Source organism: Melanerpes formicivorus, unplaced genomic scaffold (genome assembly GCF_026170545.1).
Source record: "Melanerpes formicivorus ecotype bairdi unplaced genomic scaffold, bMelFor1.0.p_v2 SCAF_55, whole genome shotgun sequence".
In the NCBI taxonomy this organism is placed as follows: domain Eukaryota; kingdom Metazoa; phylum Chordata; class Aves; order Piciformes; family Picidae; genus Melanerpes; species Melanerpes formicivorus.
The window spans coordinates 3242181-3263552 of record NW_027142407.1 but is presented as its reverse complement, the minus strand read 5'-3'; the positions used below and the strand labels follow the sequence as shown (position 1 = coordinate 3263552).

Genomic DNA, 21372 nt, shown 5'->3' with positions numbered 1-21372 from the left:
CTGGACCTTGTTCCCTATGCTGGACCTTGTTCTCACCAACAGGGAAGGGCTGGTAAGCAATGTGAGGCTCATAGACGGCCTTGGCTGCAGTGACCATGAAGCAGTTGAATTTAACATCCTCAGGGCAATCAGGAGGAAGTATTCCAAGCTCACGACCCTAGACTTTAGGCGTGCAGATTTTGATCGCTTCAGGGATCTGCTAGCCAAAGTGTCGTGGGACAAAGCCCTGGAGGGAAGAGGGACCCAGGACAGCTGGTCAGTATTCAAGGACCACCTCCTCTGTGTCCAGGAGCTCTGTATACCAACAAAGAGAAAAGCAGGTGAGAATGCTAGGAGGCCTGCCTGGATGGGCAAGGAGCTACTGGATACACTATTACTTAAAAGGAAACTCTACAGGAAGTGGAGAGAAGGACAGGTAGAATAGGGGGAATATAAGGAAGCTGCCCAAGCAGAAAGAGTCCTGGTTAGGAAAGCCAAAGCAGAGTTTGAATTGAATCTAGCCAGGGAGATTAAAGGGAACACTAAGAACTTCTACAGGTATGTGAATGGGAAGAAGAAGACTAGGGAAGGTGTGGGCCCCCTCAGAAAGGAAAATGGTGACATGGTCACAAGTGATGAGGAAAAGGCTGAGGTACTTAATAACTTCTTTACCTCAGTCTTCACTGCAAGGGCCTCTAGCCACATTCCTGATGTTATGGAAGACAATGCCAGGGACGGGGAGGAAGAACTGCCCATTGTAAGTGCAGATCAGGTTCATGATCATCTGAAGAACCTGAAAGTGTTCAAGTCCATGGGACTCGACGGGATACACCCACGGGTGCTGAGAGAACTGGCAGATGAGGTTGCTAAACCCCTCTCTATTGTATTTCAAAATTCATGGCAATCTGGTGAAGTCCCCACAGACTGGAAAAGGGGAAACATTGCCCCATCTTCAAAAAGGGTAAGAAGGAGGAACCAGGGAACTACAGGCCAGTCAGTCTCACCTCTGTGCCTGGAAAGATCATGGAGCAGATCCTCCTGGAGTCACTACTCGCTCAAAAGAATAGTGAAGAGGTGATTGGGAACAGTCAGCATGGCTTTGCCAAGGGCAAATCCTGCCTGACCAACCTGGTTGCCTTCTATGAGCAGGTGACAAAATTAATAGATGAGGGGCGAGCAACTGATGTCATTTACCTGGACCTGAGCAAAGCCTTTGACACTGTCCCACACCACATCCTGGTCTCCAAACTGGTGACACATGGGTTTGATGGGTGGACCACTAGATGGATAAGGAACTGGCTTGATGGCCGCACCCAAAGAGTGGCTGTCCATGGCTCCATGTCCCAGTGGAGGCCAGTGACAAGCGGAGTCCCTCAGGGATCAGTCCTGGGACCTGTCTTATTCAACATCTTTGTCAGTGACATGGACAGTGGCATTGAGTGCACCCTCAGCAAGTTTGCTGATGACACCAAGCTGTGTGGTGCAGCAGACACGCTGGAGGGAAGGGAGGCCATCCAGAGGGACCTTGACAGGCTGGAGAGGTGGGCACAAGCCAACCTCATGAAGTTCAATAAGAGCAAGTGCAGGGTCCTGCATCTGGGTCGAGGCAATCCCAGGCACAAATACAGGCTGGGCAGTGACTGGCTGGAAAGTAGCCCTGAGGAGAGAGACTTGGGGGTGCTGGTGGACAAAAAGCTCAACATGAGCTCTCAATGTGCACTTGCAGCCCACAAAACCAATCAGATCCTGGGCTGCATCAGGAGAAGTGTGGCTAGCAGGTCGAGGGAGGTGATCCTCCCCCCTCTACTCAGCCCTGGTGAGACCCCACCTGGAGTACTGTGTCCAGTTCTGGAGCCCCTATTACAAGAGGGATGTGGAGGTGCTGGAACGTGTCCAGTGAAGGGCCACGAGGATGATCGGAGGGCTGGAGCACCTCTCCTATGAGGACAGACTGAAGGAGTTGGGGCTGTTCAGTCTGCAGAAGAGAAGGCTCCGAGGTGACCTAATTGTGGCCTTTCAGTATCTGAAGGGGGCCTACAGGAAGGCTGGGGAAGGACTTCTCAGGATCTCAGGTAGTGATAGGACTAGGGGGAATGGACTGAAGCTGGAGGTGGGGAGATTCAGGCTAGATGTGAGGAGGAGGTTCTTCACCATGAGAGTGGTGAGACCCTGGAATGGGTTGTCCAGGGAGGTGGTCGAGGCCCCGTCCCTGGGGGTGTTTAAGAGCAGGCTGGATGAGGCTCTGTCCAGCCTGATGTAGTGTGGGGTGTCCCTGCCCATGGCAGGGGGGTTGGAACTAGATGATCCTTGTGGTCCCTTCCAGCCCTGAAAAACTATGAAGCTATGAAACTATGTAAAGGTCATTGCTGAAGGCACTTTTGATGTCTGTTTGCTAGAAAAAAAGGGAAGGTTAAACATGAGTCAGTTCCAGAGAACTAGTTGATTATTAGTTTATAGGGGACAGCTGAAATGATAAGAGGTAACATCAGGAAATTGAGGTTTGTCTATCAAGGCAAAGGATAAGTTTTCAGTGTACTGGAAGAACACAAATGTCTGTACAGATCACAATTCAGTAATTGTTTGTTACTGAGGAACCGTAGTTCAACAGACTGAGGTTTACAGATAACTTTAATTGCATTAAGCTGACTCACTAACACCTAGGCACTCTCATCGAACCAGCAAACAAGGGTCAGAGTAGCATAAGGTGCTCTGAAGTTCAGCCAAAGGCTTTAAGAGCTGTTATCCTGCTGTTCTTTCTTTGATATAAATTGAGTCATTTAGAAGACTGCCTTTTTTCATCGATTAATAACACAGACATATCTCCAACAGCAAATCAACCAGTATACTCTTCTAGAGCTCAGCCTGACCTGTGCTGGAGAGACAGTGACCTGAACCATGTCACCAGCTTGTCTTTGCCTCTACAGTGAAATAGGTCTGCTTTATCTATCTGATCTGGGATAACAGCCAGCCTTGCTTGACATTCTCTCCCCTTTTCAACAAGTCCTCCCAGACTGTCAATCTCTCCCTGACCTTCTAGCTTATCATTGTCTTTTGACCTTGGTTTTGGTGAATAACCAGGCTTGCAGTGATGTTCCTAAAGTCCTATTTTGCTTGAAGTGATGGACCTTGCCACCACTTTAACTTTCCATTGAATTTCATTAGCACCTTCTGATTGATCTAATTGCATTTCATATAGTCTGCAATTATATCCCAGTTCCCTAGCACTTGTATCTGTGATATTGATCATTGTGATTCTGTGATCAGTGACCTGGATGAGAGGATAGAGTGTACTCTCAGCAAGTTCACTGATGATATGAAACTGGGAGGAGTGGCTGACAACCTGTCAGGCTGTGCTGCCATCCAATGAGATTTGGACAGGCCGAAGAGCTACGAGAAGGCAAACCTCATGAAGTCCAATAAAGACAAGTGTAGAGTCCTGCATCCGGGGATGAATAATACCAGGCACCAGTGCAAACAGGGGTCGTCCTGCTGGAAAGCATCCCCATGGAGAAAGACCTTGGAGTCCTAGTGGACAGCAAGTTATCCATGGGACAGCAATGGGCCCTTGAGGCCAAGAGAGCCATGGCATCCTGGGATGCATCAAGCAGGTTCTCCCCCACCTCTGCTCTGCCTTGGTGAGGCCACACCTGAATACTTTGTCCACTGTGGGGCTCCCCAGTTCAAGAAAGACAGGGGTCTACTGGAGGGAGGCTAATGAACTGAGAGAACTAGGGCTGTTTAGTCTTGAGAAGAGAAGGCTAAGAGGGCATCTTATTAATATCTTTAAATATCTGAGGGGTGGGTGCTAGGTTGAAGGTGATGATCTCTTTTCAGTGGTGCCCAGTGATAGGACAAGGAACAATGGGTACAAGCTGGAACAGGAGATTCCACCCCAACATAAGGAGAAACTTCTTTACAGTGAGGATGATGGAGCACTGGAACAGGCTGCTTAGAGAAGTTGTGGAGTCTCCTTCTCAGAAGACTTTCAAAGCCTGCCTGGATGTGTTCCTGCATGGCCTGCCCTAGGTGATCCTGTTTTGGCATGGAGTTTGGACTAGATCTCCAGCAGTCCTTTCCAACCCCTAACATTCTATTATTCTGTGATATGAACAGTTTCCTCTGATAGTTTTATCCCCTTCTACTTTATTTCAGTACATTTTTACTTATTTTTTGCCAGCTATACTTACAGAATGAAATCAAAGCATACATACAGCTATGATTGGTACAAAATCTTTTAAGCTACTAATAGAAACACCAAAAGATACCACACAGGTGAAATTTCCCTTCTTCCTAACTTCTGCACTCTGGAATTTGACAAAGAAAAGTATTGTGGATGTGTCATTCAATGCCAATGAGAAACCAAGAAGGTAAGTTGCCTGGAACAATGCCTTTAGAAAGTTTTGCTGTGGCATTATATTGCTATGGTAACAAAACCACTCATAGACTTAATTTGAAGCACATTTCTTTGTTCTGAGGAAGCTTTCCCATTTTCTACTTGTGTTTCCAGCTCCCTGAAAACACAAGTAGAAGGAGGAGGAGAAACACTGCACTTCAGAGGGTGCCCATATAGCAGACAAATCAATTGCCACAATGCTGAAGCTAGAACATTTGCTACTGTAAAAGGTAAGTCCAACTCTGAGGGTGGATAATTTGAGAACAGATTGTGGTAAGAGCTTTACCATTGCTTGGAATCTTTCTATTCAAACAGCCTTTGTAAGACATAGGCTGTAGCACATAGGCAAGGCAGTCAGCCCAAAACTTAGCGACATTTTCTACTGACTCTATTGAGATAGGAGATTTTTAAAGTTTATTATTAGCTGTCTGAAACATTTAGTATTTTACAAACTATAACAGAAAAGTACAGTAGTACAGTTTGCTCAGCCCTTGGCCACCTCAGCAATAGAAGAAAGAGTATGCAATCAGTGTCCTATCTAAATGGAAGAGAACAAAAAAAAAATAAAAAAAAAAAAGGGGGGGGGGGGGGGGGGCGGCAGGGGGGAAGGCAAATAAACAAAGAAAAGCCACCAAAAAAACCCACCACAACCCCCCAGACCCAAAGCCCACAACTTCCTGCAGAAGAGAAAGAGTATGTGGGGCAAAGAGCAAATAAGATCCCATCTGAACTTTTTGCTTCTCACTACAGGTAGCTGCATCTGCTGCTGTTTCTCCCAATATCTGCAGTTCACTTGCCAAAGTACACAGATTTCATATGCCAGTAACCCCAGGAGTGTTCCAAGCCCAAGGATGGCACAGGAATTTCTACAGCTGTAAAATGAGATACTTCTGTTTCCCTTCACTTGAGGGCAGCTCAGAAGTCATTTGGAAATGATCCTCTGGTAAGCACTTTCCAGTCGCTCTCACACTCTTAACTGTATATGCCTTATCTGAATTGGCAAGCAAAGTAAATATAATTCCCTGGACTAAACCCTCCAGTGATTTTTATTCTGGGTGCAGAAGGTGGTTTGGATAAAAGAAAGAGGAGAGCTATCAAAGGGAAAAAAACAGTGCAGGAACGCCAAGGTAAGAGGAGGGAAGAGCAGACAACTCATGCATAGAAAATAGATGGTCCAGACTTCAAAAGTGATAGCAACAGCTTAATATCACTAGCTACAGACACCAGTTAGTTCACTTAAGGATGGCTTGGTCACTCAAAACTTATCTTCTTCCTAGCAATTCTGTGTGGAGATGGTTTGGTAGGGAGAGGGATAGCAGAGGTTAGTGTGCTGGTAGTATGCTGATTCAAACTTCTTCAACAGCATGCTCCTTGTGAGCCTAGGTTTCCAAACAACAGATGGCAGTAACCCAAGCAGGTCCCTACCTGAAGGAGGAAGCAAGTTGTTGGAAGCTTCTGCAGCAGTGGTCACAATGCCATCCTGGGACCAGCTTTTTGTCTCAGTCTGTAGCTAGCTTCAGGATCCTCTATCTGGATGCTTTCCTGAAAATGTCTCTCCCCAGATTTCTCTAAGGACAGTGGTCTTCTATCCCATTGGCCAGGGAAGCAGCTCTGGGAGAGCCAATTCAAGCACAGGCTGCAGTAGTATGTAATTTGATGTACTCAGAAAGAGTGCAGTGCAGTGAGCAGCTCCATAGGGCTCAGCTGCCAGCAGGGTCTAAATCAGAACAGCACCCAAAAGAATTTCCTTTTTTTTCCCCTGCCATATCACTAGAGAAATCATCTTCTTACCCTACAAATTTTACTTCCTGGCTACAGTAAAAACCCTACTAGACTCATATGCACAAATAAGGAGGAATCGAACTTGCCATGTATGAGGCTATTTGGTTTACAAGGAGCAGTCACAGAAGACAGTGAAAACACTTTGGCTGGCCACTCTCTTTACAGCCATCAGGCAGGCAGGTACTCTACTCAGTAGGAAACAGCAGCAGAAATTAAACACTCTGCCAAAGGCTTCAATCTGCTGTCAGCTCTGTCAAGATAAAGCATACTTAGATTTTCAGTAGCACAGGCCAGTTAGCTCTCAAACTTCCATACTCTTCAAAGAGAAAGCATCTGATTGTAGTTGTCAGTACCTAGGAAGGTTTGAAGTGCAGGATCAAGTAGAGCAGGAGATAGATGTTCTTTTCACATGTGAATGTTCACAATATATTTCCAGTGTTAGGGAGAATTATTTACAACATAATTAACTCCTGTGGTTTATGAAGTGAAATCTGCCAGAAAGCACTGCCACATTCTCTGCAATGTCAAAGACCCTGATAAGGTCAGGGATTCAGGGGGCGGGAAATTTCCTTAAAACATCAAAATTGCTTCAGGCCTTATTTCACCACTGGGATGCCCCTCCAGGTCACTGCAAGGGTGCATGCTCCTTTGTGAGGGCGCACTGCAACTCCTGGTCTGGCTTACTCATTCTTCAGCTTGTTGCTGGAGATGCAAACCATTGGGAAGCCAGCTGTACCACCAGCTTCTTTCTGAAAGGGTGCTTGTTCATCAGCAAGGGGCTTTAGCTCCACCTCAGGTCTCCCTTCTTGCAAGCTTGTCTTCTTTCAACTGGAACTGAATGAAGAGCATACAATGCTGTCAACCTCTATTTTCTGGCTCTCGGTCTCTAGATCTATAAAGCTGTGCTATCCAGTATGTTTCATTAGAGCATTTGTCTGACAAATGATACAATTCAGGACACGAAGCAGACACTACAGACTTCCTGTGAATGGAACACGATGCCAGTTTCTTTTCTTCAGAAACATTACAAAAGCTTCTATTACTTTCATATCATGGATAGACTAGTACAGACTTGAAAACCACTTTCACTGGATTCTGTGTTAGAAAAAAAGGCACCGGCAAACAATTTTCTCCAAAGTATTTGAACAGCTAGTTTTGATTGAGATAAGGAAATGGGACACAATAGTGCATTCTTTCCATTTACATCCACATAATAAGAAGAAAGACTGAAATTGCAGAAAAGCATCAATAAAAAAATGTCATGAAGCCTGAGATTTACTTGTCTTGTATTGTCCCATTTGTGTCACAACATATTGGAATACAAACATGCTTTTAGTGTTTTAACTACCTTTCTCTTCAAAAGCCTTTTAAAATTGGTGTAAATGCAATTTCCTTATTAAGTATTTTCTTACTGCCATTTTAACTATGTAGGCAACTGAGAAAGATGCAGACATTATAGATAAAGTGCTCTGAGTGGTGGTAAAGAGTTCTTACAGATAAAGATTAATAGATTGCACTCCTAAAGTTTAACAAAGAAAAATCAAATAGTTATTTTAAGTATTTAGAATCTAATTCTGCAATAAGAAAATGCAAAAGAATTTAGAATACTAACTTTTTTAAATGGAAAAGGAACACAAAGAATAAATGGATTTCAAGCGAAACTTCACTTTAAAGTGAAGTTTCAGTGAAACTGGCTGACTAATTTGCTTAAATGACTGTTCAAACTGGCATCTCTAAGTATTTTCACATTAGATGAGATGCCTTCTTTTGAAAGCCAATTAGTTAAGCAAGTTGTGTTGAACCCAAGAGTAATCAAATGTCAGTTTGGAATGCAAGGGGCCTCAGGATGTCAAGAAACCTGTTGTTTCTTTTTGTGGGGGTTAGAAATGCTCCATACAGCTCAGACTTCACTAATTTTCTTTCTGTTTGTACGGCCCACTTATGTTGCTACACGCTGAACTAAGAGCAGGTTCCAATGCCCTGCTGTCATGGATCAAGTTGAACCTGCTGCTGTTATTCATACCATGCTGCAGTCATGCCAGCTTCAAAAAATGAATGCACTGGCTGGAGCAAAGTATTATGGGGCTTGAAGTTCAGATTGTAACACAGGAGGCTTCTAGTTCAGGATGCTGCTTCTGAGTTCTGGGATCTTGGGTGTTTTTTCTGCTGGGATGGTGGCTGTGGCCGGTTGACGTTGCCCCCTTAAGAAAGAGAATATGGTGGACGGAAGTTGGTAAACGGAAGGAATAGTCTAAACTAATTTCATTGGACGAGTGGGAGGAAGCACCTTCAGAACTGGGAGTGAACTGAGCATTTTCAGGACTTTTCTATCAGTCTTGCTTCCACCTTTCCATGGTGCAGCAGCTCTGCAGCTAACTCTGTGCTGGGCTTTCTGCCAAGGCCTCGGCCTTGAGAACAAGATACCAGGCCTGTATATTAACTCTTTTCCAATTAACACAAAACTGCTTTTAACTTCTTTCTTTCGCTCTCTCTCTCTTCTAACCTAATCTGGGGAAAGGGGGGAAAGAGGAGGTGGGGAACCCCCTCTCTGCCGAGGGGTTTACTCTCATTTCTGTGTTACTCTGTTGTATATCTTTGTATATATTGTAGATATTGTAAATTTGTAAATATTCCCCCTGCAAATCCTACATTGCTTTGTAAATATAGCTCCACTGCTTTGCTAATTCAGCTTGCGAGTTTTTTTTTTCCCTTTCCCTTCAATTTTTTTTTCCTTTTACTTTACAAGGGGGAAGGGAGGAGGCTTCTTGGCCTTACCCCTTCCATCCCACGACATTTTTTTTATTGGCGTACCCAACGTGCGGCAGATAATTAGTTTAATTTATTATTTGATTGATTTAGTGTTTTCCAGCTGAATTAGCAAACATGAAGGTATTGTGGTTTGTGGAGCGATTATTCTTTTCAATTTTTGGGGCTCTGGTTTACAGATATTGTTTGGGTTTGATTTTGGATTACCTGGGTAAATATTTGGTGCGGACAATTTATATGTGGGTTATGTATAGAGTTAAATTATGGTATGGAAAATGTATTAATTTATTATGGCCAGTGAGATACAGGAATGTTACATCCACCACTCTCCCAATTGAGATAAAGGGTTTTAAGATTCCGCCTGAGGAGACAGTAACTTTAGGTGATGCTTGGGATCCAAAAGTGATTTATTTGATGTGTATAAATCTGTTGTTAGTGATGGTAATTGCATATTTACTGTTCTCTTTACGGCGAGAGAAAAAGGTGTCCAGGGCGTGTTTTGTTATTAAAACTAGATCAAAAAGAAAACGCCGTGGCTCTCGATCAGTCCCAGAGTCATCTAGTGACGAGGACTGTGGAGAACCCGTGTCAGTTAAAAAGAAGGCTAAAAAGTTAATTGGTAAGGCAGCTCTAAATGACTTTGCTGATTCTGGCAAGCAGCCAAGGGCATCGGCTGGTATCAACATGGCACCTACTCTTTCTCCTTCTTCTTCTTCTCCGTCGGCCATTAACGGAGCAACATCACTTCCACCCACTCCCTCAGTGGGACCGGAAGTCACTGCCCCAGCAGCTGATTTATCTCAGGACCTGTCAGCTTCTATTAAGGTGGCTGTAAATTCAAACACAGCTCCAGTTAAGGTGGCTCCTTTAAAGACTAGAGCTGGAAAGGGCAAAGATGGAGAAGAAGAGGAGGAGACTGATCCTGGTGAGGGGCCCTCTACTCTAAAAGATCCTGCTCAGGGGGAAGAGAAGGTTTGTTTTAAAGATCTAGCTAACCTAGTGAGATCAAAGCAGGATAGAGATGAAGTTAGGAAGGCAGCTGGCAAAGGTGGTTCTCAGCTTAAAGAGATCCTTAGGAGAATGACAGCAGGATTTTATGGGCAAAGAATTCAGGGAGATGAAGATGAAGATGATATTACAGACTGTTCGTCACCACGGGAGGAATTGCGAAATGTCCATAAAGATTTCACCAGGGCAGATAAGGAGCCAGTTCTAGCTTGGCTTAGTAGGTGTTATGATACAGGTGCTTCAGCTCTAACAGTTGGAGACAAGTCAGCAGCTCAGTTAGGAACTCTCTCAAGGGACAATGGAATAGATAGCCATCTAGGCGAAGCTCTCGGTAAGGTTAATCTGTGGATACGCCTTTTAATAGCGGTTGCCCTGAGATACCCTTCCCGAGATGATCTTCCCTGGAATCCTAAACCCTGGACTACCATAGATGAGGGAATTAAGCGCTTGAGAGAATTTGCTGTTAGAGAGCTACTCTATGGTGAACATGAAACTCTGAATCCTGATGACATTCCTGTGGGTATTGGTCTTGCTAAAAAGATCATCAAACTTGCTCCTTCTAATTATGCAAACATTCTGGCAAGCAGAATTGTGTCAAGAAGTTATGGTGGAGCTTCTCCTACGGTTGGCCAATTCAGTGATCAAATGAGACAATTGGAGGATAGCATGACACGTGGTTCTTTGGTTTCAGCCATTAAAACTATGTCTGGTGATATACAGAATTGCATAAGAGAGTTAAAAGATGAATTTAGAAATTCCATATCCCAATTGGCACAAAGGGATAATTTCAATTCTCCCTCCAGATGGGTACAAGTCTCATCTGTGAGGAATACACGTCCTCCAAGGAGGTCATTCCAAAACAGGACATTCCAAAACAGGTCATTCCAAAACAGACCACCAAGGCAATCACGTAGAACTATTTGGATAACTCTGCGTGATCAGTTTGGTGAGAACATGAACCGCTGGGATGGCCAACCAACTTCTAATCTTTTCAGGAGACTGAGGGAATTGCAAAGTGGCAGAACCCGAGGTAGCAATACCAGAAGGGTAGCTGTTACTTCCACAGTTCCCCAGAACAACCATAGTAGCTCCAACAGTGGCTCCAGTTATAATATGCAAAGTTATAACCCTGCAAACTATGTGCAATGCACATGTGCGCATGTTCCCCATAACTAGGGGTGCCCTGCCTCCCGCCAGGGGGAGGAGAGGGATAACAGAGATAATAGAATCTATTGGGATGTGTACATCCAGTGGCCTGGCACTTCACAATTTCGGAAGTACAGGGCCTTGGTTGACACAGGAGCTCAGTGCACCATAATACCATCAAATTATCAGGGATCAGAGTCTATAACTATTCTGGGAGTCACTGGTGGATCTCAAGAGTTAAGTAAGGTTGAGGTTAATATAAGTTTAACTGGTAAACAATGGAGGAAGCATACAGTTGTGACCGGACCTGATGCACCTTGTATTTTGGGAATTGATTTTCTGAGAGAAGGGCGTTTCAAAGACCCTAGAGGTTACAAATGGGCTTTTGGAGTAGCTTCAATAGAAATTGATGGACAAAAAATGAAGCTATCTGCCAGACCTGAACTTTCTGATGAATCTGCAGTTGTGGGACAACATAAGATACAGGACATTAAATTGCCGGTTGCTTCTCAGACTGTGCATCACAGGCAATACAGAACCAACCGTGACTCTTTGTTGCCCATTCAGAATCTGATTCGTCAGTTGGAGAGTCAGAAAGTCGTCAGCAAAACTCATTCACCTTTCAACAGTCCAGTGTGGCCTGTGCGGAAGCAGAATGGAGACTGGCGTCTGACAGTAGACTACCGAGCCCTAAATGAAGTGACACCACCTATGAGTGCAGCAGTACCAGACATGATGGAACTACAGTATGAGCTGGAATCCAAAGAGGCCAAATGGTATGCTACCATAGACATTGCTAATGCATTTTTCTCTATTCCCATAGCAGAGGAATGCAGGCCTCAGTTTGCTTTCACCTGGAGAGGAATCCAGTACACTTTCAACAGACTGCCAATGGGCTGGATCCACAGCTCAAGCATCTGTCATGCAGTGATCCACGATGCTCTGGAGAAAGGCGGTGCTCCAGAACACATCCAGTTCATCGATGATATCATCGTCTGGGGTAAAACTGCTGAAGAAGTCTTCAAGAAAGGTAACAAAATCATTGACATTCTTCTGAATGCAGGTTTTGCCATCAAGCGAGACAAGGTGAAAGGACCTACCACAGAGATTCAATTTCTGGGAGTGAAGTGGCAGGATGGACGCCGACACATTCCAGTGGATGTGGTAAATAGAGTCTCTACCATGGCAAGTCCCACAAACAAGCAAGAGACCCTACGTTTCTTGGGGATAGTGGGATTTTGGAGACTACACATTCCTGGATACAGTCAGATTGTGAAACCTCTGTATGATGTGACTCGAAAGAGAAACCATTTCCACTGGGGACCTGAGCAGCAAGCAGCCTTTGACCAGATAAAGCAAGAGGTGATTCAAGCAATGGGTCTGGGACCTGTCCGAGATGGTCCAGACATTAAGAACATTTTGTACACGGCTGCAAGTGACAATGGTCCAACCTGGTGCTTGTGGCAAAAAGCTCCAGGTGAGACACGTGGACGACCTCTTGGTTTCTGGAGTCGAGGTTACAGAGGTTCAGAGACTAATTATACTCCAACAGAGAAAGAAATCTTAGCTGCCTACGAAGGAGTAAAAGCATCTTCTGAAGTGATTGGAACTGAATCACAACTTCTCTTAGCTCCCAGGTTACCAGTTTTGAATTGGATGTTCAAAGGCAAAGGCTCCACACCACATCATGCCACAGACTCAACCTGGTCTAAGTGGATGGCTCTGATAACACAGAGAGCTTGAATAGGAAATCTTGAAAGACCTGGTCTAGTGGAGGTGATCTCAAGTTGGCCTGAAGGCATCAACTGTGCCAAACCTCCAGAGGAGAAAGTAACTCGTGCTGAGGAAGCTCCTCCTTACAATGACCTTTCTGATGATGAAAAGAGATGGTGAAAAAGAGAATATCCAGAATATCCTAGATGTTAGAAACAGCCTTCTTTAGGCAAACATCTGAATTTTTCTCCTGAATAAATTTGATGTATCACACACAGACATTTACAGGTGCTCAGTTACATGGTACATGAAGAAGAGGAAAACAGAGGATGGCTGCACTTTCCACTGTAGCAAAAGCTCAGCCAGGGGGGACATCCTCACCATGCCATCCTAATCTCAGGCCCTTCAACACTGATTGCCCCCCTACATCTGCTGTGCGAATCATTTTCCTTAAAGATGTGGGACAACTCAAGATGTATTTGAAATTTTCTTTGAGTCAGACTTCCCCTAACATCGAAGAACAAATAATTGCGTACATGTAAGTGCCTACACATGTATATATGCACACACACATACATACACATATATATGTGCGTGTGTACATGTATCAGTAGTTCCTTGTAGCCAAGAGAAGGTGATAAGCATAACTTCTAGTCTTTGCATGTTGACTTCTTGACTTCCCAGCAGGACATGTTTGTTATTGCTGGTCTTGCCTGTGGTGAAGCAAAGGCAGGGACACTTATGGCTTGACATTCTTTGCTGGCAATATCAATATCTTTTAGATATTAATCTGTTATTAAAACTCACCAAGAAATTTTAGTTAGTGAAAGTGATATAGTCTGGCTGGCAGATACAATTCAGAAATGGGAGAGTGACTTAAAGCACTTGAGTTGTGGCTTTTACAACACAGGCCCATTGGACAGTTTTTGCATAGCTAGGGAACATTCTGCCAAACCCAGGCACAAAGAAGAGTTTCCTTTTACTTCACTAAATCCACTTGAGACATTCTGGGGCCAGCTTTTCACTCTCTGAAATCATATGTTCTCTAGAAGTTTCCATTCCACCTATGCATTCAGTATTTTAATTTCTTCCATCAGTTTGAGGAAAAATAACAATCTTTGAGAACACTGAAAATACTTTTGAGGTGGAAATTACAGATATTCAACTAGCTTTTGCAACTGGAATTATTTTCCTCTGTGCTGCATGGTCAAATGCCATATTTGAAAGGATGTTTATTCTGAGTACCACTTGCATCTAAATAAAAGAGAAAGCAGAAAATAGAATCAAATGTGATCAAAATTTGCTAAAACTGGGAACATTCAGTCTGCAGACAAGGCAGACATATTAATGCACAAGTATATAAAAAGCTGGTTAGCTACAGACCTTTGTAATTAGTCACTGCAGGCAGGACAAAGCCTGCCCTCCTGCAGGGAATACTGAAGTTAAAGATTAGAAAAGGAACTTTACTCACTGTAAAGAAATGGAGCTGCCAAGTAGAATTGCAGGCTCATGATAATTGAAGATATTTAAGGCTGAGCCAGACTTCCAAAGGTGGATGAGGAATAATTAAATCAGCATCCTCACCACCACTCACATACAAAATGGAGGGTAAGAATGTCATCTATGTTCAACTACAGAATGGTAGAATCAAGATGAGTCACAAAAAAATGTCTTCCCCGAAATGAGAAAAAAACAACCCAACACCAAAACCAAATACCCATGACAGACCAAACAAATAAATCCATCTAAACCCACTTATATAAGTAAGTTGTTTTCCTACAGCAACAGGGATGAGAGAGAAAACATAAATAAAGCATGACTATCCTTATTTACTGAACATATTGGTATGGCATGATACTCAGATAATTCCCTGATGAAATATCAACCTAGCTTCAGGCTTGTGAAGGAAGTTTTCACAATTATGGTTTGCTTTAAGCTAAAGCAACACAAAGTGATTTATGATACTTTGAAGAAGTATCTGAAATATATCTGAACTTCCAATATTGAAAAAGTAATATGAACATTTAGGTAAACATTGAAAATCCATTTTAAGAAAAAATAAAGCCAAACACTTCCCCCTCTTCCCCCTCCCCCCCAAAAAAACCAACCCAACCCTGTTTCTAGCTTACAAAATATTTCAAAATATTCTAAGTGTCTTGCAGAAGTTAGCAAACCAGTAGTTCCTATGGATACTATGATTTATTCAAATTAGCATTTTGGTAGATTCATTCCAACAGAGGTACTAGAGGCCACAAAAACAAATTTGCAAGATCAAAAGAAAATTGTTGTGTTGCTTGTGTGTTTTGGTGTTTTATGTTTTGTTGGGTTTTTTTTTCAAGGCTGGGGAGCAGTCACAAAGGCGGAGAAATAGACATTTTGAAGTTGTGAAGGAATGAAACTCAACACCTGGGGGGAAAAAAATCCATAGAAGAAAAAAGGTTATAGAACAACTCAGAACTGATAGCACTTTGGTGTGTAAATAGACAGAGGCAGAAAAGAGAGGCTGCTCTAGTGAGACTTTCCTTGTAATGAGAGGTTCTAGAGAATGGGGAGATGCACAATTAAAAATACTGAAGTAAGAAATGACAGCACTCAAGAACTTGACACATCTTCCATAACAGTGACTTACAGACCTCCACAAATAGAGAAGAGGTGCACTAAAGATAGCACTTCAGTAAGTGACTAGGCCATCAGTGTTAACACTTGTAATAAAAGCAAGACTTAAACTCTTGCGAGAGTGATCATGTTAATGAAGCTAAAGACATAAAAGAATATTTTAAAGAAATAAATTAGGAAATAAATAGGTATTCAACTAAGCCACACTGGATCAGTTTGACACAATTTGAACCTTTCTGAGTGACAGCTGATGTTGGAGATTGCAGCCACAGCTGTAGGATTCTTCAAGTGGCCCAAAAATAGAGATACGATTTCTGCCATGGAGATTTCAGCATGCATAAAAAAAGCTTGAGATTTTAAAAATGCTACATGTTAAAATAGAATCCCAGATTCAAAACCAAAACCAGGATATGAGCAACAAATTGTTTCTTGTACATTCTCATTGCTTCATAATCTGTTGCCATTACCATCCCACCAACTTTGCTTTAGGAACTTGATCTTCATAGTTTATCTTTGAATTAAGTGGAAAATAATCTAACCATCCTAAAGTTAACCTTATATTCTCAAGGTAAAATTCTCCCAGTGTCTCTTTTAATTACTATACCAAATGGTTAAAAACATTGATTAGCAGGACCCACTAATGCCTACGTAAGTCTGAAGCACTATTAGTCTAAAATATTTGTTATTTTTTCTCAGGTGCATTCTTATGTTGATAGGAACCTGAGATTTTATTTTCTCCAAACTTTGATGTAGCTTTTATTTCTTTACCAGTCTTCTTCACTGCATAGAGTTGACTGCATACCACAAGAGTGTAGTTCCATTAACATTTCTGATCATATGGAAAAAGTAAAATTAAGCAGACATTAACACTCTGAAATTAAAGACAGCATGCAAAAGAGAGGTGGAATTCACAGTCTCCAGACAAATTTTAGTGGGTGTTTTATAAACTGTGTGATGGTTTTGAAATAACTTAAGTGAAATGCTCTGTGATAGTTCTTTGTTCTTCTTAACTATTTAGTCAGTCTCAGGTGTTTTAACTACTTTTGCTTATGACCATGGGCACAGCTCTTCCAGCTGGAGGGAAGCAGCATGGGAAGTGAGGGATGGGAGGCTGCACGCAGTGCTGAAAGCACAGGAACATGCAGTGCAGCAGCTGTGCCTCTGCCTCGACCTCCAAGGATGTGGCAGGGTTCCATTTGCTAAGACTTGCTATCAGTCGCAGAGATCCCACCAGCTGTAAGAGCTTCCTACAACTGCAGGGTAAATTATGACCTCATCCTGCACAGTCAGCTTTTAGCCATTCTATGTTTTGTTCTGGCTGCTGAGAGCAACATCTCATATCTTCATAATTTGATAGCTGTCAGCAGTATGAGTTAGGTCTAGTGTGTGTTATCGTCAGGTAAAAATATCTTTCATTATGTTTAGGAGCACAGGAACTGAAGGAGCCCTGAGTCACTGAGTGATATTCTGTAACATCTTTGCACTGCTTTATGTGCACCTTGTCATCAACTAAATGAGTTGCATTGTGAGGTTAACTGTGGGGGTTTTGTGTTGTGGCCTTTTTGTTTTCTTCTTCTGCCTCAGACAGTTTAAACCATGATGTTTCTGTTTTACAGTCTTAATCTATTGATGCCCTATTTACAGTAATTGGTTCCTGTGGTGACATTGTCCTTCAATTAAGACCTGATGTTTAATCCTATTTATAGACCACAATTGAATTCCCTCTCAGCCAAAGCTAGCTAAGCCGAAGAATCCTAGCTTCCCCTAAAAAATGGGGCTCATCACTCCACTGACATTTCCAGGTGCCATTCTCATAACTGACAAGACAGTTATATACAAATGACGCGGCAGCAGAACTGTTTGTGATGATGTCAGTAACCTTTCTTCTATTAGAAATACTTCCTTCCACACATTTTGGGACTATCCTGGCATTTTTCAAGTCTGTTCTAGTTGACCAATGTGTTGTGAGATATGTTCCACCTTAAATGCTTTTAGATGCACTTCTCATAGCTTATAAAGAAGTTTAGTTCACAAATACAGAATTTTCTGGGTTTGTGGTTGTTTTTTTTTCCACTGCTGATTTGAGTTCTTCCCTCATGAGGCAATCATCATCCCAGTCTATTGCTTCCTACTCAGTACCTCAACACTCTTACATATTAATCGCAATTCTTTGGTATCAGCACATGCCGCGTGGCAAGCTGTGGACTTGGGGATATGCAGTTGGAAAGCTGAAACTTGGAGAGGGACCTGGGGGTGTTGGTTGATAGCTGGCTGAATATGAGTCAGCAGTGTGCCAAGGTGGGCAGGAAAGCCAGTGGCGTCCTGACTTAGAAACAAACACTGTGGTCAGCAGGAACAGGCAGGTGATTATCCCTCTGTACTCAGCACTGGTGAGGCCACACTTTCAGTATTGTGTTCACTTCTGGAAGGACATTGAGAGGCTGGAGTTTGTCTAGAAAAGGGCAACAAGGCTCGCAAGGGGCCTGGAGTAAATGACCTACAAGGAGTGGCTAAGGGAGCTGGGGTTGTTCAGCCTGGAGAGTAGGAAGTTGCAGGGAGAGACCTCATCACTCTAACAACTACCGAAAGGGAGGTTGGAACAAGGAGGGGGGCAGCCTCTTCTCCTTGATGACAAGTGACAGGACTAGAGGAAATGGTTTCAAGTTGCACCAGGGGAGGTTTAAGCTGGATGTTAGAAAATGTTTCTTCACTGAAAGGGTTCTCAGACATTGGAATGGTCTGCCCAGGGCAGTGGTGGAGTTGCCATCCATGGGCATGTTCAAGAAGCATGTGGACCTGTCACTTAAGGATGTGGTTTAATGTTGACCTTTCAGTGCTCAGTCAAGGATTATCTTTGAGGTCTCTTCCAGTGAAATGTATTCTGTATTTCATCACTTTTGATCTAACCACATACCTTTTATATCCTTAGCTTGAAATGCAACTGTTTGGTTTATTTATAAAAGGATATTTCTACTGCAGTTTATTACAGTAAGGAGACAAACTCTTGGGTAGAAAACAAAGTCTGAAAAGAAGTTTCTCATATCTGACAGGGATGAAAACCTCCTTTTTCTTCTGTAAAGATGATTCAATCAGACCAGGGTATCATGATAACAGGCCTTTCCAGGAAGACACTCCTCCAGAATGACTTGAATCTTCACACAGAGATAGTAGTGGAAACAACCATGCCATCAATCAAAATATGCTCATAATCTCAGGGAACTCTTACCCAAGTAAACCAATAGAAGCTGTGAGCACTTTAGTTGTGATATGTTGCATAGCAAAGCAACAGTACTGGTGTGGAGGTACAGTCTGTTGCTCTGTAAGCTGACTGCGAGGCTCCTGCAAAGATTTAAAATGAAGCAGAGCATTGAAAACCCATGGGAAGGTACTGTAACATCAGCCAGCATTCCACAAATCATTCAAGTAACAGAGAACAAATGTGACTGATTTTGTTGGAAATACATTCTCCAATAAAATTAGTATCTGAGATCAGGAAAACAAATTCAGAATGAATCAAAACAGGGATGTACTGTTTGGAGAAGAAATACAGGATTGTAGCGGTTCCAAACCCAGAATCATTTCTAGAGTGGATAAGGCTGGATTTGTATATCCTCTCACAGAGACTGATAGCAAAGGGAAACAAGCTTTATTTTCATGTGCTGCAGGTGGCACTTAAAGGTTCACCAGAGAAACATAGAAGATCTGAAACTTCAATGCCTATTCAAGCTGAGAAGCCAGGCATTATTGCTAGCTATTAGACTCCATTTTGAAACAAGCAAACAAACAGGCTGCAGTTAGACTGTCCTGAAAAAATACCCTTCCATTTATGACATGCTGTTGCAGTTCCCAGAATACAGACATCTGCTAAGACCTGACCAAAATCTTATCTGAGATGCAGAGTGAAGGATTCTCTGAGAGGTTATTGGTTAAATGACATCAAAATTCCTCAATACAAATAGCTGAACACAGCTGGTGTTTATGACATTCATGTAGAGTATATGATCCTTTCTTTTGCTTACCAGACTCAGCTAAATGATGAACAATTAATGCTTGAACAGGCACTACAATGATGAAGGTGGAAATGCTGTTAGAAGAGAAAAACTGTGTGGAGTTTCAAGTAATATGAACCAAAGTAGAATTTGTTCAGTCAGAAGTAAAAATACTACTCAAACTATGATGATTATAAGACATGAACAGAGTCACAAGTTCACCAAGGGAATCAAAAAATCTTGTTATATGGTAAGCCTGCAGAGTAAGATATGTGCATGGCTGAAGGAAATGAGGGGACTGAACCTAATGGCACCACTTTTGATTTTACAGAAACCTCATCTCTGAGAGAAACAGCCACTGAAGTACTGAAAGTGACATAAAATTCTTATGCCAAGCTTTATCAAGTGACAGAAATTCTTGTGGCAGTTCAAACAGCATAGATGAGGGCTCACATTTGCTGTTTTATTACAGAGCTCCAATATGACAAGTAGTCTTGGAAACTAGGATTTAGTTCAGACAAGCCATTAGTCATGAAATTGTGCATGGCAACAGAAACATTTTATGAACATTCACATAAAGTAAGAAATTTAACATTTGAAATGCTGAAATCTGAAACCAGGAAGCAATGAGAACAGAATGTGATTTGAGTACGTTCTAACACTGTTGCAACTGTGTAGGGTTGGAAAATCTAAGTAGATAAATAATAAAATACTCCAGACTCAAATGGGTCAAAATATGTATCAAATCATAGAATCAGTAAGGTTGGAAAAGACCTCAGAGATCATCAAGTCCAACCTATCACCCAATACCTCATGACTAACTAAATCATAGCTTCAAAGTGCCACATCCAATCCCCTCTTGAACACTTCCAGGGATGGTGACTCCACCACCTCCCTGAGCAGCACATTCCAATGGCCAACCACTCTTTCTGTGAAGAACTTTCTCCTCACCTTGAGCCTAAACTTCCCCTGGTGCAGCTTGAGACTGTGTCCTCTTGTTCTGTCGCTGGTTGCCTAGGAGAAGAGACCAACCTCCACCTGTCTACAACCTCTCTTCGGGTAGTTGTAGACAGCAATAAGGTCTCCCCTGAGCCTCCTCTTCTTCAGGCTAAACAACCCCAGCTCCCTTAGCCTCTCCTCATAGGGCCTGTGCTCGAGATATCTCACCAGCCCTATTGCCCTTCTCTGGACACATTCAAGTGTCTCAATGTCCTTCTTAAATTGAGGGGCCCAGAACTGGACACAGTACTCAAGGTATGGCCTAACCAGTGCTGAGTGCTACCTGTGTGCCACAGGATGTATTTTTTAAGCCAAGCAGACCAATATTACAGAAGAATAAGACATCTTTTCAAAGTTCAAGAAAGGGTGAAGGCATTAAGAAGTGAGTCAAGCATTTTGCCTATCAAGGCTGGAGACTAACAACGCAACCAAGAATGTACTGGGAAAGGAAAGCCCCAGGGCATGAGATGACCATCTGATTACTATTCTGTTCTGCATTGTGCAGAGGCTCGGAGTTCATCATTGGGGTCACACAGAGCAGAGGCAGGGGGCAGTCAGCAGTGAGTGACTGCAAAGCAGCTCATTAGTTCAGCACAACTCCCACTAGAGCTGGTCTCTGACTTAGCAATAATAGCAGACACGAAGAACATTTTCAGAGGTGCTGTTTGGTTTGTAACATTAATTTACTGCTAGTCTGATCTTTCTTACTTTAAAACACAGATTTGGGTAGTAGCTGGCAAACTTCTTATTCTTCTTTCCTTCAATTCCATGATACCATAATTGCATCTCCCACTTAGGCCTATGAGGACTGGACTTCGAAATGATTAACTTCTCCAAAAACCTTGCAATCTGACATACAGATTAATTCCTCCTTGCCTGTCCCAAATTAAATAAGCCTGTGGCTTAACAAACAATCCCCAAGATTTACATTTCCTCCTTATAGCCTCCCCATTATTTCTCCTACTCTACTTAACCCTTGTC

General features: G+C 42.7%; 1 long non-coding RNA gene across 2 annotated transcripts in view; it reads left to right on the top strand.

Moving 5' to 3' along the window:
* Positions 1–204: 204 nt before the first annotated feature.
* LOC137452518 (uncharacterized) overlaps positions 205–21372 on the top strand; it is a 93311-nt gene continuing 72143 nt past the window's right edge. For both annotated transcript variants that reach the window (XR_010990105.1, XR_010990104.1), the window contains exons 1-3: positions 205–320; positions 4487–4602; positions 5123–5315. This is a non-coding gene — a long non-coding RNA (uncharacterized lncRNA). The remainder of the gene's footprint in view (positions 321–4486; positions 4603–5122; positions 5316–21372) is intronic.